We start from the raw sequence: 21,534 nt of genomic DNA, 5'->3' as shown, positions 1-21,534 counted from the left end.
TGGTTGAGATTGTTACATTCTTAGATAAACATGTTCCCCAAACTTTTACCAATTCAAAAAGCATAGTGGAAGTTAGAAGATTTCGAAAAGAATAAATGAATGTCCATGTATATTTAATTGGAATTTAGTAGTCCAAATTTGACAGACAAGACACAACATTCAAAAATAAATATTTTTCCTAAGACCTTAAAGTCAGCGCACGTTATGTCTCAATGGAAAATATTACTATAGATTATTTAAGCATAAAGTTTAACATAAAGTAACAAATAACATGTCTTATTTTCTATATTATTATTTCATTTTTTGTGGATAGTTATCTACATTTATCTTTTGAAAAATCTAATAAAAAGGACAGCCCGGTGCACTAAGATCCCGCTATGCGCGGGGTCCGGGGAAGGGCCGGACCACAAGGGTCTATTGAACGCAGTCTTACCTTGCATTTCTGCAAGAGGTTGTTTCCACGGCTTGAACTCGTGACCTCCTGGTCACATGGCAACAACTTTTACCAGTTACGCCAAGGCTCCCTTCAAGGTTGATTGAAAAATCTCATAATATAAATAAATAAATAATTCACTATCGCCGTATATAAATTGGACTCATTGTGGATAAAGAACCATTGAATGATTAAACTTTTCACTACAAAAAGATTTTAAAAAAAAAAATTACAAAATTCGTCGTTAATTTGTTGCTAAGTAGCAAGTAGCTAACATGATTTTTTGATGTCATTAAATAGGATTAGTGAAAGATTTTTTATTTAACGATAGCAACATGATTTTTTTATTTAGCGACATAAATTGTTAGTCACTAATTCCTACAATTGTTTTATAGTGTTTGTGTTCATCTCCCTAGCTAAGTGATGAATGATTCTATTCAACCAATGTAATATAGAAACTATTTTCATAATAACAGTTTCAGAATTATTGTATTTATCTTTTCCTCATTGTCGATAAACCTTATCGCCAAAATCTTGCATCTGACACATAATAGGCTTTTACTTGTCAACTCCTTTCTTCTTCCCTTTTTTCTTTTTGCTTTTCCACTTTTCTTCTATAGGTGTTAATTTTATGTTTTATCGTTATCTCTTCCCAATAGTTAGGCAAAATGGGACAAAAATAATTGGTAAAATTTAAAAGAAGGTCAAAGAGACTATGGAAGTCGAAAGTAGTACGTGATAATGACTTCCAATTCCCTGGCAACGTTGTAATTAAAATTCCCTTTGATATATGGTTATGGTAGTAGAAAGTTGAAACTATATAATATCAATTATTATCCACTTCACAAAATTCTAATTTAACATAGTATTATATTATTTTGTAGTAGATAGATAAGGAGAGACATTTTCATAAATAGGAAACGTGCTTCCTAAGATGGAGCAAGTAGCATTTCACAACAACTATAGGACCAACAATTAATACATTAAATATTACTTATTTTGAAAAATATTTGGTTTCTCCCCCAATTTTCAGTACCCGTTTTGGAGGCCCAACTAACCATTTAATTTTGTATTACATAAGGTAGAGGCGGACCTAGAATATGAAGGTGGCGGGGACACAACTAACAAATATTTAAGGTATTGCTAGAAGTAGAAATCAAGTCCGGGTCATCTAACGCAAGCAGAACTTAAGCAACACACGCAACCTGCACCCAATCAGCTTTTGTGTATGTGGGTGCCTAATATAATATATATTCGTCCCTCAAGGTATATATACATAACATTTATAAAAAAAAATCGAGATTACTGGTGTATTATAATACTCGACCTTTCATAGAGATCTGTCTTCTCACGTGAGGCCTACTAAAGGGGAAATATGCACTCCTAATTATATCTATTTTTTTTTTTTTTGTATTTTCAAGCTCGAATTCTATTGTAATTTTCATTTTACCGTTAATATGTGTAATACGTTAATTTCTATTTTTATTAATTCTTGTTGTAATTGTTGAAAAAAATCAACAAAAGTTGGTTCATCGAATTGAGCCCAAAATTGTCGACTTCTTGTTGATTTGTCAACCAATACTTGTCCTTTGAAGACTCTTCACTCAAAACGTGGCAGAAAATTCTTTGTTCTCCAATAAATTATATGTACTAGATATGAGTTATCCCAGTATATTTCAATTTTATGTCTTCTCTTACCAAAAAATTGAAGAAAGTTCTTACAAGTCACAGTTGTACTACATATGAGTTGTCCAAAAACTAAAATTTGAAAGGACAACTCCAAAGAAAGCCACCTGGATCAATTACAAGACAACAGTCAACATCCTTGTAAAGTGTATGCGACAAAGAAGGGTAATTTGTTTTTGTAGTTAAGTTAAATTATTTTAGTTATGACACACCTATTAATCTTGTAAATATTGTTTTTAGAATATTTCCCCCCTGCTATATAGGGATCATGAAAGGGAAAGGGAAAGGGAAATAAGAGATTATGAGAATTTAGCTTACAAATGTTATGTAGAAATTTCTTATCAATGTCACTCGAAGATGAATTCTATGAATTCAACCGTACATTGAACTTATATATTCTACATGATTCAACATTTAAAATACTGATATTACTAATAAAATGTAAGCACTAAAAATATCTTGTAAGCAGACGTGTGGGAAGTTTGTGATGGAAACAATTCATTCAATTCAAAGTCTTTTCCATTAGAATTTTAATTTCAAGTGGAGTATAAAATGGGCAATTGAATCGTTTGTATTTTAGAAAAATAGCCAAAACTCATGTTAGGGATTGCTAGGTCTATCATATAAGGAAAAATAACACTGAAATAAAATTTGGATTATTTATTTTTATTCTTGAAATATGACTAACATTGAAAATGATCAAAATATAATATTCCATCAATTTCGACATTAGTTATATCATATTTTTAATACTCTTTTTCATATCTTTTTTAATCTGAAATAACAATTCCAAAATTAGTTTTCCGAGGACAAAACAATCACATGGTATAGATGTCCTATATTATCCTTAAGATGAAAAGCCTATACTAGATAGGGGTGTACATGGATCGAGTTGGTTCAGATTTTTTAAACATCAAACTAAACCAATTGCATCTGGTTTTTAAATTTATACACCAAACCAAACCAATAAAATTCGAGTTTTTCAATCTCGGATTTTCTTGGGTTATTCGATTTTCTCGGGTTTTTCGGATTTTTTTTTAAATAGTCTTGATACAAAACATATAACATTTAGTTCAAATATTTCTTTAGTCCTAGTAAAATACAACTATATAATTAAGGTGTTTCATAAGAAAATAACACAAAATGTGAGAAGAGGGATGACATGTATTAAGATATTCAACAAAAGATAATAAAATCGGTTAAAACAAATATTGCTAATTAATAAGCCATAAAGAAAATGATCATAATCTAAAAATACTAAGTCATGCTAAAATAAGTACGGCTAATAAGTATTAATTACATGACAAGAAAAAAAAAACTTAAGTTATGTATTTTCACTCTCTAAACCAATTATGCAAAACTAAAGAATAGATATCCAACATTATTGTCATTCCTAGTGGTAAATTGAATTTCTTTTGTTAGTATTAGTGTTGAGTTGGTTTTGGTTTGGACTTTATATGAGTTACTAATATCCATAGGATATAAAACTTATTGACATTCAAAATTCTAAGTTCAAGCTTGAATAAAATGATAATAGATAAAAAACTATGAAAAAATTTAAGAAATATTTATAAATTACATTACAAATAAATATTTTTATGTATAAAATATTTTAAAAATTGAATACATGTAATGTCGGGTTGGTTTGGTTCAGTTTGATTTTTTTTAGCTAAAACCAAATCAAACCAATTATGGTCGTTTTTTTTTTCAACACCAAACTATGTTAAACCAAACCATTAGTTGAGTTTTTTTCTCGGTTTGACTCGATTTATCGATTTAGTGCGGTTTGTCGGTTTACTTTGTACACCCTTAATAGTAGGAGTTTCATAATACTAGAGAATTCTCCTCAACCTTCAAAGTTTTCGTTTCTTGATTTTTCTTCTATCTTTATTGGACTTTAGAGTCTAGTGACATCTGAAAAAAAAAGAAAAAAAGAGTCGAGTGACATCTTCTCTAGTTAGAGTTGGACAAAGGTAAACAATCTGGAGATACGGCTAACATTGAAAATTGAAACATAGTATGTTAACTCACTATAATGATAAATAAAATAAAAATTGGAATTAGATTATGAACTTTGCTGCTCATCTATCGCTAAATTGCTCGTAACTAACAAAAAAAAAAATTAATCATTGATCTGCCACTAAATAGAAAATGATCTAGTTCAGCACATCATTTATGAACTTTGATGTTGTATATTCCATCCGTACTATTTTATATCACACTATTTATTTATGTTCTTAGTCTGTTTCAAGAAGAATAGTAGTTTTTTATTTCCTAAAACTCTTTATATTTGAACTTTTCATTTCACCCATACGGCATGATCTAATGGATATAAAATAACATGACATATTTAAAACTATAAATTCAAACGCTACGTTATTAGATACCACCTGATCAAATAAAAAAAACAATTATCTGTATGAAGTAGATATGAAATGACATTTTGATAAGGGATAACTAACAAGAGGTGATGCATAAATGGAAGCACAACTAACAAAACAAATATATCATAATCTTAGGGTAATTGATAGTTTGGAATTGACCTCGAAATTATCCGCAACCTCTTCTTCATTTGTCAAACAACAATATTCTCTCAAGATACTTCTCTTATCACGTGGCAAATTAATATACATATAAATTATCCTTTGTAATTATTACTTAATTTTCTATCCTCTGTATATATATCCTAATCTTTGGAAGATACTCGTAGTTCTTCACAAGTCACAATTGCAAAGGTAGGCAATATCTAGACCAAATATGACGGACCAAATACAAGAAAATTTTGGCTTCTCAAGTAACCAAATACATGACAAAATGTCAATGTCCATGTAAAGTTTGCTTTGATGGGATAGAGCATTTTCATTGAAAATTGACTATACTTCAAAACTAGATATTAAAATTTTGAAGTGTTTTGTGAGACCACTTCATTTTTTACTTTTAGATTCTTTTGAAACTTTTCAGTAATTTAAGAGACAGATCCATAAGGTTTGTTGGACCCAAGAAGTGGTCTAGTGATAAATAAAAGTGAATTGAGAATCATGAGATTTCAGGTTTAGATTTCAATATTAATAAAAATATTCGTGATTTCTTTTCATTTGTCCGAGCCTTTCGGAACAAAGTACCGGTCCATGTGTCGGTGGACAACAACAGATACCTCATGGAATGAAATTAATTGGTCGAGATGCACAGATGATTTTTAAATTCAACAAATTTAACACGATTGACAATTAAAAGCATCATGAATATTGTGAAGAGATGGATATGATCCCACTACCCATGATCAGAGGTCTTGGATTTGAGTCATTAGAAAAGAAAAAAAAATCCTAATAGATAACAGTTTCCCCCTAAATGAATCTTAAATAGTGTGAATCTGAATAATTCAAAATTGCGAGATACCCCGACTTCTGGAAGGGATGCATTTATTAGATAAAAGGTCGACGCGGGCTCTGCCCGTTGCTGCGATGATTCATGATAACTCGACGGATCGCACGGCCATCGTGCCGGCAGCAACAATAAGAACAAGAAAAAGTTACTCTTGTAAGGAAATGAGAAAACACAACTAAAGTTACATTTCCTACCTAAAAGAAATCATAACCCAAAAGTTCAAAGATCTTAATTAGCACCTAATCCATTTCACCACTTTACTAAGGTCTCATTAGCTACAAGACTTGAAATGTGAATTGGTGGTTGAGATGATACAATACTATAATATATTAAAATTAAATATATTATGTTCTGAAGATATATATCAAAAGAAGTTGACAGGAGATAACTACCAACCGAATATAAAATTTACATAATTCTTCACGTGATTGAGAAAATTAAAGAAAAAGTAAGTGCATGGAGTTGACCCCAAAACGATCAACTTCTCCTTTTAAGAACAATTCCCGCAAATAAATATATTTCAATAATTTAAGTGGAGAGTTTTTTGAAAAAAATAATTGTGGGGGTGGGGACATGCCAACACATCCCAAAAGAGTACCGTATTAAAAGAAATTGTTACATGCAAAAACAGATACCCCTAAAATTTACTCTCAGACATGTCACGATATTATTATGATTTTTAAAACATATTATTAAGGGTAAAATGATAAATTAAAATTAAAGAGTTTATAAATATAAAAGATGTTATCTGGTTTTTAAACAAACTTATAAGAAGAAAGATAAGCTATATATGTGCACATTTGTTACTGATATACGATTATTTTCTTTTTCCATTGTGTGGTTCCATTTTCTAAAAGTTTTATGTGATCTATATCATGTTTATGTGATCTATATCATGTACAATTAAGATCCCAATAAAAATAATCACGAGGGGTTGTTTTTGAACCAAGAGACAAAATTGGCTAGTGTGTTCCTCAAATTGTTACAAATTAATATTATTACAAGAATTAATAAGAAGAACAAATTTGGACACATGCAATTGTCTCATTTACAAAGTGGGAATAGAAGATTTTATGAGGCACCTTTGACTTTAGAGTCCAACTATTGTATTAGTTGTATTGGAATAAGTGGAAGAGTGATCATGAGGTGTCTCAAGATTTTAGGGGTGCTCAATAAATGTACATGTGTTCTATGATAACTTTAGGTCATATCAATCCTAAGACGCAGAGTCAAAATTTAAATTTTATGTGGTAGAAATAAACTTTTCGTTGAATGTCCTCTTCGGGTATAACTATTTAGTAAATGACTTTTTTCTCTAAAATTTCTTGCAACACATAGACCTTTAAGATCACCTGGTTTTAATGATCCATTTTGAATAAAGTGAAAATATTATGAGAAAACGTTAGAGAACACTTTAAAAAAAGTTTGTAAGTTATGCAAACGCCAGATAAAAATCTAATGTTTTGTCTGTGAAGTTGAGCAATAAATGATCAAACAATACTAGAGTTTAACATTATTCGAAAGGATAATTTTTCTAGGGTTATATTTACATAACTTATAAAAATAGGATTAGTCGGGTTCAAGTCCGAGATTCTCTCACAACATAACCTACTTGATGAATTGGCTTCTAAAATTTTTTATTTGTACTTAATTAATAAAATTTCTAAATATATACAAAAAGTTTGAATCAAAAGCTACTGAATTTGGATGAATCCATAATTAATCACTAGACCTGCCCCGCCTACTCCTTAATTAATGGCTAAAATTTTGGATATGTAGACTTCTGAGTTCGTATATTTTCATTTCTTAGACACAACTTCTTTTTTTTTTTTTTTTTTGCTTCCTTATATATGTCTGGTATTTAGACAAACTTAACTTTCTGCTCAATTAGAATAAGAAAATATTGATATGTCTTATGATAGCACTAAAATATGTCAATAATAACATATATAGTTACGCTATTGTAATTGAAAAAAGAATGAAATAAAACTGACCAAAGTCAAATATATTCTTCTTCAAAATCAATTCTTTAGTTAACTTACTCATATATGTAACGGTTTAGACGTTGTTAGTTGTCACGTCATTTAACTTTTTTCGAATAAATTAGAATCATTCTTAAACAAAGAGATGGGCATGAATTTGGAGAGGGAACTCGATAAACTTTGTGGCTTTGACTCACCTAAGCCATGTAATTAGTTGTCACAGTAATAGTACGTAAGCAAAGAAATTTTAGTCTTGGTGCGATTAGATAAACAAAAAAGAGCAAACATATCGTGAAAGTTGGGTAAACATAGAATTCGTCAAAGTGAATTTCGTGCTAACTATGTTGTTGGCCAATTCCATCGATCCTGAGAAGAAAAGATTTTTCTTTTGTAATAATCCCGTGTTTAGAATTTAGTGATCTAATTAATTCGAATTTGCAAATCCCACTATGTGAAATTTTAGCGTAAGAATAATTAGTTGTGATTAAATACCTGTGATTAAAGATAGGGGCTTAAAACGCCAACCATCGAATGGTAGCTATAGTAATTAGTTGAACAACCTTTACTAGAAAATTATATTGTTGTCAGTTATTCGTTCTTAAATCTCTTAATTTCACCCTTAACTATAGCTAACTCAATTGGACGTCAGCAATAGAAATGCTAATTGCAAGTCCTGGACTTGATTCACACAGTCAAGTAGACTTGGTTCACACAGTCTAGTAGCAAAGACTTCTTCCTCTTCAAATACTTAACGACTATAAAGAATGGATCTTTTCTCTTGTGAAAGTTTATTGGAATCGATTCCTTCAGCCCTCCTTGCTATATAGATCAAATATTAATTTTTATACACACGATATATACTAAATATTTAATATTTTTAACGAAATTTCTGATTTTATCACTGATTAAGGATAAAGGAAACTTTACCATTTCATCACCTAGAAAAAAGAGAAAAATTAACACGCAAGTAGCTTGCACTTGGACAAAAAGAGAACAAAATAAAGAAACAATTATACGTTTTGATCTTCTCCATTATTAGGCACTTAGAATATCGTGGAAGTTGGTCCAATTTGTGATATTAGATGTACGTAACCCAACAAAAGTAGATAAAAGTTTCAAAGAAAACAAACATTCATAGCAAGAAAGAGACAAATATTGGACAATAGCCTTGGGTATGAAACCATTATTAAAAAAGGTTCTGGATAGATAAAATGAATGGTATTGGTTAAGCTTGTTCCTTCATTTTTTTTATTTTATTTTTTATGATTTTAGAGGTGGGGAGTATAAAATTTGGGATCTTAAAATGTTAACGATGATTTCACTCTTTTTGGAAATTCGAATAGGTGCTAGATATCTTTGTGTCAAAAGAGATGTTCAAACTTCATAGATTATTTGTATCAAACATATAATAATCATCAATCAAGAAGAAAATATAGAAGGGACATGAGGTAATAATTTCATATGGATTCGAATTAATTCATATGCTCCCATTTTTAATTTAGTAAGATTTCCGCTAAAAGCATACATGGATTTCTGCTAAAAGTATACAAGTATTGTAGTGTGCTTCTTCGGGCATCTGGTAAACCATATGTGTAGGGGGATAATGAGGGCTCTGACCGCAAACAATAAAAATATTCAATATAGAATATTATTTCTAAAACCACGGGATATAACTGATTGACTGTTATTCTGAAACTAATGATGGTTCATTAGAACCATATAAAGCAATAGCCAAAACTCTCGCTAGAAAAAGGAAAAAAAAAATCAATGATTGGTATATTTTGATTTTAGTACTTTTAATGTCTTATATAGCGCATTTTACCTAAGTTAAGTTGATGTTATATACCTTAATGTTAAGACATATCATAAGTTTAGTCCAAGAAACAAAATTGGGGTTATTAGAAAAAGAAAAGGCTAAGGTTCCAATATAATCCTCAACAAGTATGAAACCTTTTGTTGGGTGATTTTGTTTGACTATTATCAAAGGTGTACTTATACCAACTGGCAACTTGTTTGCTTGCTTTACATATGAGAATCATTATACACTGAAATTTCGGACATTGATTACATAAATTTAGCCGTTGAAATTTCAAAATTATAGTAATCCATCAGTTTATTTTTACTTGTCCACTATACTAAAAATAAATTTTCACTTTTACTTGTCCATCTTTAGTGTAGCAAAACAAAGAAAAAACTTTTTTTCTTATTTATACCCTTAACAATAATTACTCATTTTCAAATTATTTTCCAAGTCTATTGAGAATACACTAATTAATATGATTATTATAGTAAAATATATACTTCATTTATTAATGGTCTTAAGGGGAGTGAAAAATAAAAAATAGACAAGTAAAAGTGAACAGAGAAAGACAAATTAAATCCGTGTTCAAGATGTTGGTTTTTAGCGAGTTACTTTTTTTTTTTGTGTGTGTGTGTGTGTGTGTGTGTTAGATCTAACTAGCAATTTATTTGCAGGGCTTCTCCTCTAAACAAACAAATTTTCATTGTTCATTTACCTTGACCATATGTAGTGTTGTACATAATCATAATGATCATTAAAAATTATGGTAGAATAGATAGGATTCCTTCACTTTTAACCGGTGATCTCGCTTCAAATCCTTTGAATTAAAAAAAAAAAAAAAAAAAAAAGAGGAATATTTTCTTTTTGATGGTCTTACAAGGCATGAATCTAAGTTAATCGGTTCCTCCCAATATGAATACTGAATACACAAACACTGGATATAAAAAAAAAAAAAATAATAATAAAAAAAAAAAAAAAAAAAAACATAATCACAATGTTTGAAATTAGGTTTTAAAAGGAATCTCGGCTAGCATGAGCACCACGGAAAAAAGACCTTAAGGGCCCAACAAATAAGATATAATAATTAAGCTAAAGCAGAAAAGTGCAATTATTCTATAGTATGAAAAGTATAAAGGATAAGCTTTTAATAGCCAGACGTTACGCTAAGGATTCTTATTATTTTGTTTTTATTATAATATAATATTTGTGACAAGGGAATGATTACAAACATTGTTTCTGGATAACCATTCTTTTGTACATGGATAGTTACTCTCCTACGTAAAATTGATGAAAGAGAATTCAAGATTTTACGCGTGAAACATATCCACAAGATTGAGTATTTTCTGTCGGGAGAAGCTTTACTTGTTTGATATGAATGCACCGCGCGATATAAATTAATCGAATCAATAAATTTTAAATGCTAAATTTGAAGGAATAAAAAAAAACATCATGATTGATTGACGGTTTGCAAGTCGAGCTTCAAACCTCCTCTGCTTTCAAAGTTAACGGACAAAAAAAAAATCAAAAAGAAAAACACGAGGTAGAAATATGGGGTGTTACATTCCACCGTGAAATTCATGATGGTTTTGTCATGCAAAATCGTAGTCCAGAATCGTTTGAGTACTAAAATATCATAAGAGTAACTAACATCTATAGGCCACCAAGAAGTCTGGTGGGAAGTTATTGGAACCACTTTGCCTTTAGCTAGAGGTCTTGAACTCCCCCTAAAAATAAAGAACTTCTCGGTCGTTATGTGGTTTACTTTCCTAGAAGCTTATCTAGTGTGAATAAATAATTAATCGAGTTTACTATTCGAAAATTGCTAATTCGTGACTCTAATTTTTTATGGACATCTCGTCGATCGGTAACGTTTTCCGTCAAAAATCACTCACCGACGAGGACGTATGCCGAAAATTAGTCAGTATTTTTGTACTGAATATATCTAAGACCTCGATCCTATCTAGTATCTAGTCAATAATAATTCCCAACTCAATCGGTAAACTCAAGTCAAGTGGAGAGATTGAGACCTTCAAGTACGTAAAGGAAATGACTTAATTGAAAGCATGTACATTACTTCATAACTTACTTTGGATATGAAAAGCATCCATTTGCGTGGTCCTTTGTCTAATCCATTATGTGAAGATAGGGATCCATGCATCTTCTCCAGCAATTAATTGAAAAAGAAGATTATGGTGGTGTAGTTAGCTGTCTTCTACGTTTATTATTGCACTAATTCAATGAATTCGTAATTATACGTCTTTTAAAGTCTAAAGACATATATGAAGTTTTAGCTCTCGTTTGGCCATAGATTTTGAAATTGAGATTTGAAACGTGAAAACTTGAGTTTTTGAAGTTGTGATTTTCGAAATCTAAAGTTATGTTTGAACATGCATTTTATTTGAACAAAATTTGAAGTTTCGTGAGTAGAAGTAAAATTTCTCCCAAAACTAGTTCGAGCAAATTTTTGGAACTTGAAAATATTTTGAAGATAAATTTTCAAAATCTGATCAAATTTCATGACCAAACTGATATTTGAAGAAATCTAATTCAAATCTATGGTCGAATGCTAACTTAGTGTTTCAAATTCTCTTTTATCTCTATTTATTTAACAGGGATTTGAACATTGCTTCAAAAGTTAATTAAATTCCGAAGGAGTATCTATTCAGAATACTTGGACGAATTAATAACTGTCAACTCTCTTTGTATAAGAAGTGTTATTTCAATTCAAATAAAACAAATTCAAGATAATCAATAATAGGCTTAGAGCCTGTTTGGATGGGCTTATGCCTATAAGCTATTTGCAGCTTATAAGCTAAAAAATATAAGTTGGGTAGTCTAACTTATTTTTTTGGCTTATAAGCTGTTTTCAGCTTATAAGCTGCTTTAGATAAGCTAAGTCAAATTGGCCCAATTATTTTTTTGAGCTTATTTTAAGCACAAAATGACTTTAAGCTGGTCAGTCAAACACTCAAAAAAGCTGAAAACAGCTTATAAGCAACTTATAAGTAACTTATAAACCAATCGGGCTCTTATTGTATTCTAGAAAAGTGTTGTCTTACTATTCCCAAAAGTCAGGAAATCACTATCTTGAGTCGGTAATAAACTAAATAATATCACGACTTAAATTGTACTAAAGTTTGGACCACACAAATTTTATTTTGATGCAACAATGTATTAATCTAGAATTCAGAACGTCCTGTATACATAAAATAAAATGTACATCCTAGTTGTTACAAGTTATGACTTTTTTTATTTAGCAAGTGGGAGGAGCTAGCTAGTATATTCGCTTCTAGAGTCTTTTTGACCTTTTCAAAATTTAATTTCTATTTTAGTTTTGAAAGCTAGAGATTAATTAGATCTGAACTTTCTACATAAAACTGAATGTCGACAAATTTGCAAGTTAGAAAGATGTTATTTGCATCTATTATACCTATTTGTGCATCAAGTTATCCCAAGTCATATTATTAATATATATTAGTCCTATACTTTTTGTAACTTAATCTTATCACATTCATCCTAAGATTTTTGGATAGAGAAAACTATATATTTACACTGCGGCTGCAATGAGTAGGCCTAGTAATCATTTTTTTATGATCTTGGTAATAATGAGTATTATATCCGATAAGTTGTATCAACTATTCAACTTAATGATCATTTGGCCTCCCTTTTTAATGCTTTGTCTGCAAATCTTTTGCTATCTTTAGACATTTAATTTAGAGAATCCACGTTTCATCAAAATGTTTTGTCTATAGGTTTTAGCCACTTTTTCATCCTACCTCTACTATACGGTTTTGCACATTAATGAAAATTAAAGTGATAAAAAAAACGTGACTGTTTATATGAAGCAAATTAGACCATTTTTCCGTTATTAAAAAAAAATAGACACGTGGAAAAAATTGTGCTATTTCAGTTCGTTAGTAATAACGCAAAAATACATTAATTATTCTACCATGGGTTATAAACTGACTTTGAATACTAAATAAATTTTTTATAAGAAAGAATTACTTATACATAAGAAGGGTCCATAATCTTTATTCAATCAGTTTATGTACCAATAGATTATTTGACCGACCTTGTTCTTACAATAATATTTGCACATTTAGATGTTATTGTCATATTTACCGCAATCAATTATTTGCATATTTGCACATTTTCTTTTTGCTCTATAGTGCCTCTTTTTCTTTCTTTGAGCCGATTAGGATCTCTCAGAAACACTTTCTCTACTTCTCAAGTTAGGATTAAGATCAACGTAAAAATTATCCTCCATAGACTCTACTTGTGAGATTATACTGAGTATGTTATTATTGTTATTAATTATTTTATTATAATAAATGAATATATTTTGCTGTAAACATCGAACACTGATTAAAAAAAATTGTCAGACATCATCCAATAAGGTGCTTCAAATTGGATAAACAACCATAATGATAATGTGAACACAACAAAAATGAAGGATCTTCAACTTTTGAATTGAAAAGAACATAAATTTTATGATAATTACTAGCATATCATAATGAGCCACCCAGCCGTCCTTTTATTCATGCTTTCTGCTAGCATTCTAGTATCTAATTATAATAATCATTACAATGAATTTTAAAAAGTTACAAAGAATTAAAAAAGGTACATAGCTTAAAAATAAAATATATAATTAGGGTAACGTTATCATCAATATCTTCTTACAGAATGGATAAAGTGGGACCCCGTGCCCAATAGCTACCTGGCTATTTTTTGTAGGTCCTACAAGTCGGCCTGTTACTGGATAACTACCTAATCCAACTACAGAAATTTAAACAAAAAAAAAAAAGATATAAATTTAATAGTTGAAATAGGTAAAATATTAAAAACAAAAAACAAGAACACTAAACCTGTATTTACGAAATATAAACCCCTATACAGGCACAAAAGATGAAAGGGATTCCAAGATGGAAACCTCAACTAAGGGCTGAGTTCAGTATAAGTAAATATTACCTCCGTCCCAATTTAAGCGTCTTGTTTGACTGGGCATAGTTTAAAAAATAAAGAAAGATTTTTAAATCTTGCGATCTTAAATTAAAGCTTTATGTGATGTACTTAAATGTTCTTAGAATCATGTGGTTTCAAACTTTTTATTTAGAATACGATATTTAAATTGTTAACTTTCTAAATATAAAAATGTGACGTTCTTTTTTTAACATACCCAAAAAAAAAAAAAAACACTTAAATTGAAACAGAAGGAGTACATTTTTAGTCAAAAAATTACACTAGATAAATAAGAATATATTTATCCAATATACATCTTTCCTCCAAAAAAAGGATAAGGTCTGTGTGCACTCCGACTTCCCCAAAATTAGCTCGATTAGGAAACGTTGAGAGACTTGTATCTTAGCTCGCAAGATTAAGTTGTGTACCAATGTAAAAAATTAGAGTGGTTGATCCGGTCCATGATCCCGAGTTCTGAAGGATTATCCAAAAGATTGGAAAAAATATGTTAAAATTAAGTATATGAGAAATTTAAAAATGAAAAGAAAAGACAACAAACATTTAAGGAAAGTACTGCTGATTTTTTTTTCTTTTACTGACAAACAACTACCTCCAATGCCCACTTAGAAGTAACCACGTGTCCGACTTAACGACCACTCCCACGTAAAAGAGTTTTTAGATTTTTACTCTCCGTTATCAATTTATGCCGCACATTTTCCTTTTTAATCTATATAAAAAATAATTAATATTTCTATATTTAAAAATAGTTTAACTTATGAGATTATTTACAATTACACAAATATCTAAAGTTTTATTTTAGATAACTTTCTTTGAGCCGAGAATCTTTCGAAAATAATATCTCTACTCCATAAAAAAATAGGAATAATGTCTGCATATTCCTATCCTTTTCAGACCCCCACTTATGAAATCACGCTGGGTATATTATTATCATTGTTTTATTTCTTTTTTGAATTTCATGCTTAATCAAATAGTATCATATAAATTGGACCTACGAAAGTATTAGTTAGGCTAAAGGAAAAAAATCTTTAGTTAGGTGACGTGTCGGTTACCGAAACATATGACGTGTTTGCTGTAAACAGGTCAAAGCGTGAAGTTTAATGAAAAGGTCAACGGCAAAAACGAAAAAGTACAGTATAATGGCAGGTCCGTGATTATTATATTTTATAGTATAGTATTATATTTCCGACAGAAACTGGACATGGCATGTTTGGGTTCTATGCATGACACGTGGTCAGTTGTAAATGTGGGGTTCTCGTGTCTGCATGGATTACTAGAAGTAGTTTTGGAAAAAATAGTGAATTTTTACTCCGTTGAAATTTAGGATCGTATTTGATTGGGCACGAAGTTGAAAAAATGAAAGAAAGATATTAGAGATTTTGTGATTCTTGTGGGCTAAAAATTATCTCATTAAAAGTAAATAAATTAAAAGAGATAATAATCGGAAACACACTTGAATCATCACTTTTTTGCGAGTTTTCTACCTGAACTATCAACTATCAGGTGTTTTGTGTTTCCTACCTGATCTATCATTAATTATTTAACAAAACACACCTCAAAATTAATGAGTCAGAGGCCATGTGGACGAAATTTTATGGGTAAATTAAGTTGTTATACACCTTTTGACGATTGTATTCAATCATTTTGGTCTAGTCAGCTTCGAGATATGTTTTGATAAATAGTTAGTAATAGTTCAGGTCAGGGGCGGATGGAGCATTATAATTTGGGGTTCAATTGAACCCCAAACTTTCGATGCGGTATATAAATTTATATGTAAAAATTTACTAAATTTAAATTAAATATGAACCTATAACTTTAGAAATATAATGGTTCAATGCTAAAAAATTTAAAAGGTTGAACCTCAAGAGTTTAAATCTTAGATCTGCCTCTGGTTCAGGTAGAAAATACAAACACCTAATAGTTCATGTAGGAAACTGGCAAAAAAAAAATATTTCAGGTGTGTTTTTTACCATACCTCTAAATAAAAAGTTTTAAAATTAAATTGTAACTAAATGTATAGAGATATCATTCATAGTTTTTCTTTTGTAGTCAATAATAAAATATGAAATGATAAAAGGACAGCCTAGTGCACTAACGCTCCCGCTATGCGCAAGGTCTGGGGAAGGGTCGTACAATAGATCCTTGTGGTTCACCCATCCCTGAACCCCGTGCATAGCGAAAGCTTTAGTGCACCAGGCTATCCCTTTATCATTTCATATTTTATTATTGACCCCGGGGGGGGGGGGGGGGGTGTATTGTCTTATCTGTCTCATTTTATGTAATACCTTTTTAATTTAAGTATGTCTAAACAGATGATGTTTCCTCAATCTCAATTTATATTGTATATTTTTCTTTTTAGTGTGTCTGAAAAAGAATATCTTATTATTATTTCAAAAATAATTTAACTTTAAAATTTTTATTTTACACATAATGAAATAATTTTTAGCAACACAATGTTTAATGTTTGTTTAAGACCACAGGTTTCAAATTTTTTTATTTCGTTTTTAAACCTTGTGATCATCAAACAATATCACGTAAATTTGAACGAAGAAAGTTCTTTTCCTTGAAAATGTTTAATTTTGGATTCTTTCACCTTTACTAATGCCACGTTTATATAAAAGTTTATTTGTTTAAAAAATAATTTTTGATATATTGCATTTTAATTTACTTGTCCAATATCTTCTTTATTAATTAAGTATAAAAGTCACAAGGTTGAAATTTGAAAAATTGGAATGAAAATGTATATAAGAGAAAAAGGTTGTGGAGAAAGATCAAAAATAGCTTTACAACGACATTTACTTAGGTAGTTTCATATTTTTCTCAAATACTTCAAGAAAAATAAATAACTAAAAGAAGTCAATCGTCCCTTCCCTACATAAAAGCATTGTGAACGCAATATTAGATTGTAGGCTTTCCCCCTTTTTGGAACAAGAACATTTTGAATTTTTTGTTAAAAAGTCACTAGCTTTACTTTTCATGAATAAACCAACTTTTTTTCTTCTTGATATTGCTTATATCTTCCTCTTTGTAGGGTAGCTCTTTATTCTTAAGAACATATTTGGCATGAATGTGAGAAATTTGATGATATTCATGCAAATAAGAATCAGATCTTCCTATAACAATTATATATCTTCCAAAATAATATACTAGTATAACAATCAAATTTTATTTTATACTGATTTTCATGTTATAATATATTATATGATCTTTATAACAATTCGCGATAGAGAATGCGTCACTATACAACGTAACTTTAGTATATGTGGATCGATCATGCAATTAAAATTGTAAATTAGTTCTATAGTTCATCGTTATTCGGTACTCATTTATTGTCTTACAACAATGTGTATTCTTTTATTCTACCGATACCAATAACTCTTTGTCTAAAACATATTGCAACAAATTTTTTATATGCGAAAAATAAACTGCACCACAAACAAAATACGAAGAAACATAATTTTATTGATAAAGAATGCGGGTACAATTTTGTTTATTTTCTTGATTTTTCTCTCTTGATTTTTTTTCTGTAATTCGAGACCGTCAGTAGCGTATTTCTCGAACGTAGGATGACGTCCTTGTGATGTATTTGATCTTCAAGAACGCCGGACATTTTGATAAAGGCAGTATTTGATGCCTTGATCTCTTGCGAATATCATGAGTTTATGGGATATTCCAAATTTGATCTCTTTATGAATGTTGAAGCTATGAAAGAAGTTGGTTAAGTGGGTGTAAATGAGAAATGGAGGGAAATTGAGATTTAAAGCAAAGTCCATTTTGGAAAGGAGCTTTTTCCCACATAGGCGGTGGAAAGGAAAGTAAATGTGCTTAAATAGAGAAGCACTTCTTTTAGCTATTAAAGAGTTGAGAAGAGGGACTCCCCTCGCACCGTCATCGTTGCTCGGCTCGGCTTTGACTCCGGATTTGAATAGATTTATTTTATTCATTTTTCTGCATTAAAATTAATTTAGAAATTGCGGAATATTTCCCAACAGACATTTCTATTTTCGGACATTTTTATTTTCAGATAAGGCATGGCCTTACCAAACAGACACCATGTCTTTCCGAACAGACACCATACCTGTTTTGAATAGGTATTTCGTGGCTATAAATACAGAGGAAATGCCTTATTTTCATGTGTTTTGAAATTCTGAAAATGCTCTTTGCATACTTTCTGCATTCTACATATTTTTACAAAACAAAAATTGAGTCAGTATCGTGTGTGTGATTTGTTGCCATCTTTGAGTTCATGTGAAGTCAAAGGCGTTTAAGGTACCGCTACTCTTTTGACATGTTTATCCGTTTTATCGTGGGAGGAAGTAATCCTTAACCTCGGGTACTTGAGGGGATTAAATTCCTTAAGGACACACAGTGAATTCTGTGGACTCGGATATTTACTTTCTAATTTTTTTTTTTTATCGTTTTCAGTTTCTAGTTTTTGGTTTCTGATTTTGAACACATATTTGGATACCAATGAATACCCACGAGTTTATGGAATATTCGAGATATCTTTTCAAGAAAAATATGTGTCTCTTTATATAGGTGTGAGCTAGGGTTTAAGGAGAGTAGCCTCCAAGAAACTCTAACAATTATTGGGCTCATCTTGTAGAGTCTCGCAAATTTTCAATGTCTACACATATAAGAAAATAGTCGTCTATCGTTTTTTTGTGTGGAGTGCCCTTCAAATGCATTGGTCTTTAATTTTTGCCCCTCAAATGGTTGGTCTTTAATTTTTGCCCTTCACCTAAAACTCTTAGGTTCCGAGTTCGAACCCCTTTTCAGTCAAAAATTTTAAAAAAATTCGCCAGGTAGAACTTGGATTCGCAGGCGAAACTCTGCCTTAAGGTAGAATTTTGCCTTTATAAGGCAGAGTTTTGCCCAAAACTCTACCTTAAGGTAGAGTTGGAAACTCTGCCTGAAGCAGGTAAAATTCTGTCTGCAATCCTAATTTTGGCCTGAATAGGCCTAAGTTTGCTATAAAACTTTGCCTTGCGATTTTTTTTTTTTTACTGAGCCGGGTTCAAACCTAAGCCTCATGATATTAGGCGAAGGACAAAAATTAAAGACTACCAATTTGAGGGCCAAAAATTAAAGGCAACCCCAAAATAAAGGCATTCCTGCGAATTGCCTATGGTCTATTCTCTCAACGAATATAAGACTATCTAAATCTAACCAAAAGTCATGATTGTAGTAATTTAGTTACGGTTCCATGATCTAAACTAAGTAATTTTAGTTCAAATATGAATGTGTTAAAAATATACTAATTAAGTATAAATAATAGATTCTGAACCCAGTATATTAAGTGGGTTACGTTGTGATTGAATTCCGAACTCAAACACATAATATTATTCAAATTCTGAATTCGTCTCTAAATCTAATACCATTTGAACGTCTAGGACCGGACTTGTGAAGCTTGAAAAAGGGTAAATCAAGAATAAGAATGACTCCAAAGATGCATGTTAAGAAAATAAATTTTGAGTCTAACTCAACTCAGAAGCTAATTGACGAGGTGAGAAATTATCCAAGATTACATAATTAATTTACAGAATATAATGAAATGTATGAAGATGTAATTGGCGATATATCCGTTTGGATAAGGGACAGGTGATCCAATTTTTCTTCATCTTCTTATTTTCCACATTTGTTTTATGTCTTAAAGTGAAGTGGTTCTTGATTGTCGTACTGAAGCTTATCCCCAAAAGGATAAATAAACATGACTGAAATAAAATTAAAAAAGAGACCCTATGGTCAAAACTAATTGCTCTTGAATATATATCTCCAGCATAATATAGTATGATATCAAATCTAATACAGTACAACAACAGCGCATTAAAGTCAAATTTACTGCCTAAGCTAGAACAAAGCTTTCAACAGTCAAAAGCTATCAAATTGACCTTATCCAACTTAGCTTTAACCATATAAAGGCGCCTAAGTAGTTAAATTGACAGCCATATTTGCAAAGAGAAAGGCTTGAAATTGTACAAAATTGAAATCCGAACATCATCCATTTGTTATGTGGATCTGACTATAATTGTTAAACTTAAACAAAAATTAAAAATAATTAACAAAAACATCTTGCACACTAAAAACCAATTGGTTCATGACCAAGAGTTCAAATTTTTCTCTGTTTGGTAAACCACACTAAATATAACATTTACTTGACCAGCTACCAAAACCTAATGCCTTCTGCCGACTCATTAATATGAAGGAAAACTTACTTGCATGAGATGTATCTTTCATAAAAGTTAGAACGGGTTAATTTTTCGCTTAATTTTGCTCATTATAATGGTAAACTTATTAAACTTTATCCATTTAAACAGTAGAGTCACAAGGTTATGTTTTTCCACGATAAGGTAATTGATTTTTACGTACATAATCGTAAAAATTAATGTTACCCTCTCGTAACACAAAACATATCATCAAGGCACAAGTTTCATTTACCGTTATGTATAGTGATAAAGTTTTGTGATTTTATTATTGCAGTGATAAATTTCAATTACTAGTCAGAAAAAGAGTTCTATGATCATGATTTTACCGTTATAGAGGGCAAAACTCTGTCAACTAATTATGACAAAGATAATTTTTGTTATTTTATTATTATAATGAGTAAAAGTCAGTGATACGTGAAATTAGATGAACTTTTAACCCTTAACAATGTACAATTAATAAATATATGTATTTTTACTAACATTGATCAATTAATGTAATTCGATCTTGATATATCGCTTACATATGAAAAGTTAGATTGAGACGCTCACTTATTTGTCCACATTAATTAACAATAATCTAAAGTTTCATCCCTTATCCCTTTCCGTTTTCTTCCCCAATTTTTTCTCTGTATAAAATTAAAGTATATACACACCTTTTCACGTAAATTAAAGCAAAATACTCTTTGTTTCATTAAAGTGAAAGCAAAATTAGTCAAGGTTTCACTAATTAATAGTCTAGCTTCTAGATAATCAATCATTATTAGCGTAAATTAAAGCTGCACTTTTCTTGGAATGAAAAGAAAATTGTTATGAACATTAAATATTGCATTTCTAATATGTAAGATAGTAACACTTCCACGAAAAAAAAAAAAAAAAACCACATCAATCCTATATTCATCACCAAATTGAAGGTTGTGATAGAATGATAAATGCTCCTCATTCTTAAAAAGATGTCTCCGGTTCGACCTCTGAAAATGAAGTCATCTTTGGTAAGCGTTTCGCCACTTCCTAGCATAAGACGCAACTTAGTTGAATCTTAAAATAGATGCTGAATAACGAATGAAA

Source organism: Lycium barbarum, chromosome 7 (assembly GCF_019175385.1).
Source record: "Lycium barbarum isolate Lr01 chromosome 7, ASM1917538v2, whole genome shotgun sequence".
NCBI classification, from domain to species: Eukaryota; Viridiplantae; Streptophyta; class Magnoliopsida; order Solanales; family Solanaceae; genus Lycium; species Lycium barbarum.
Note: the sequence above shows the minus strand (reverse complement) of the source record.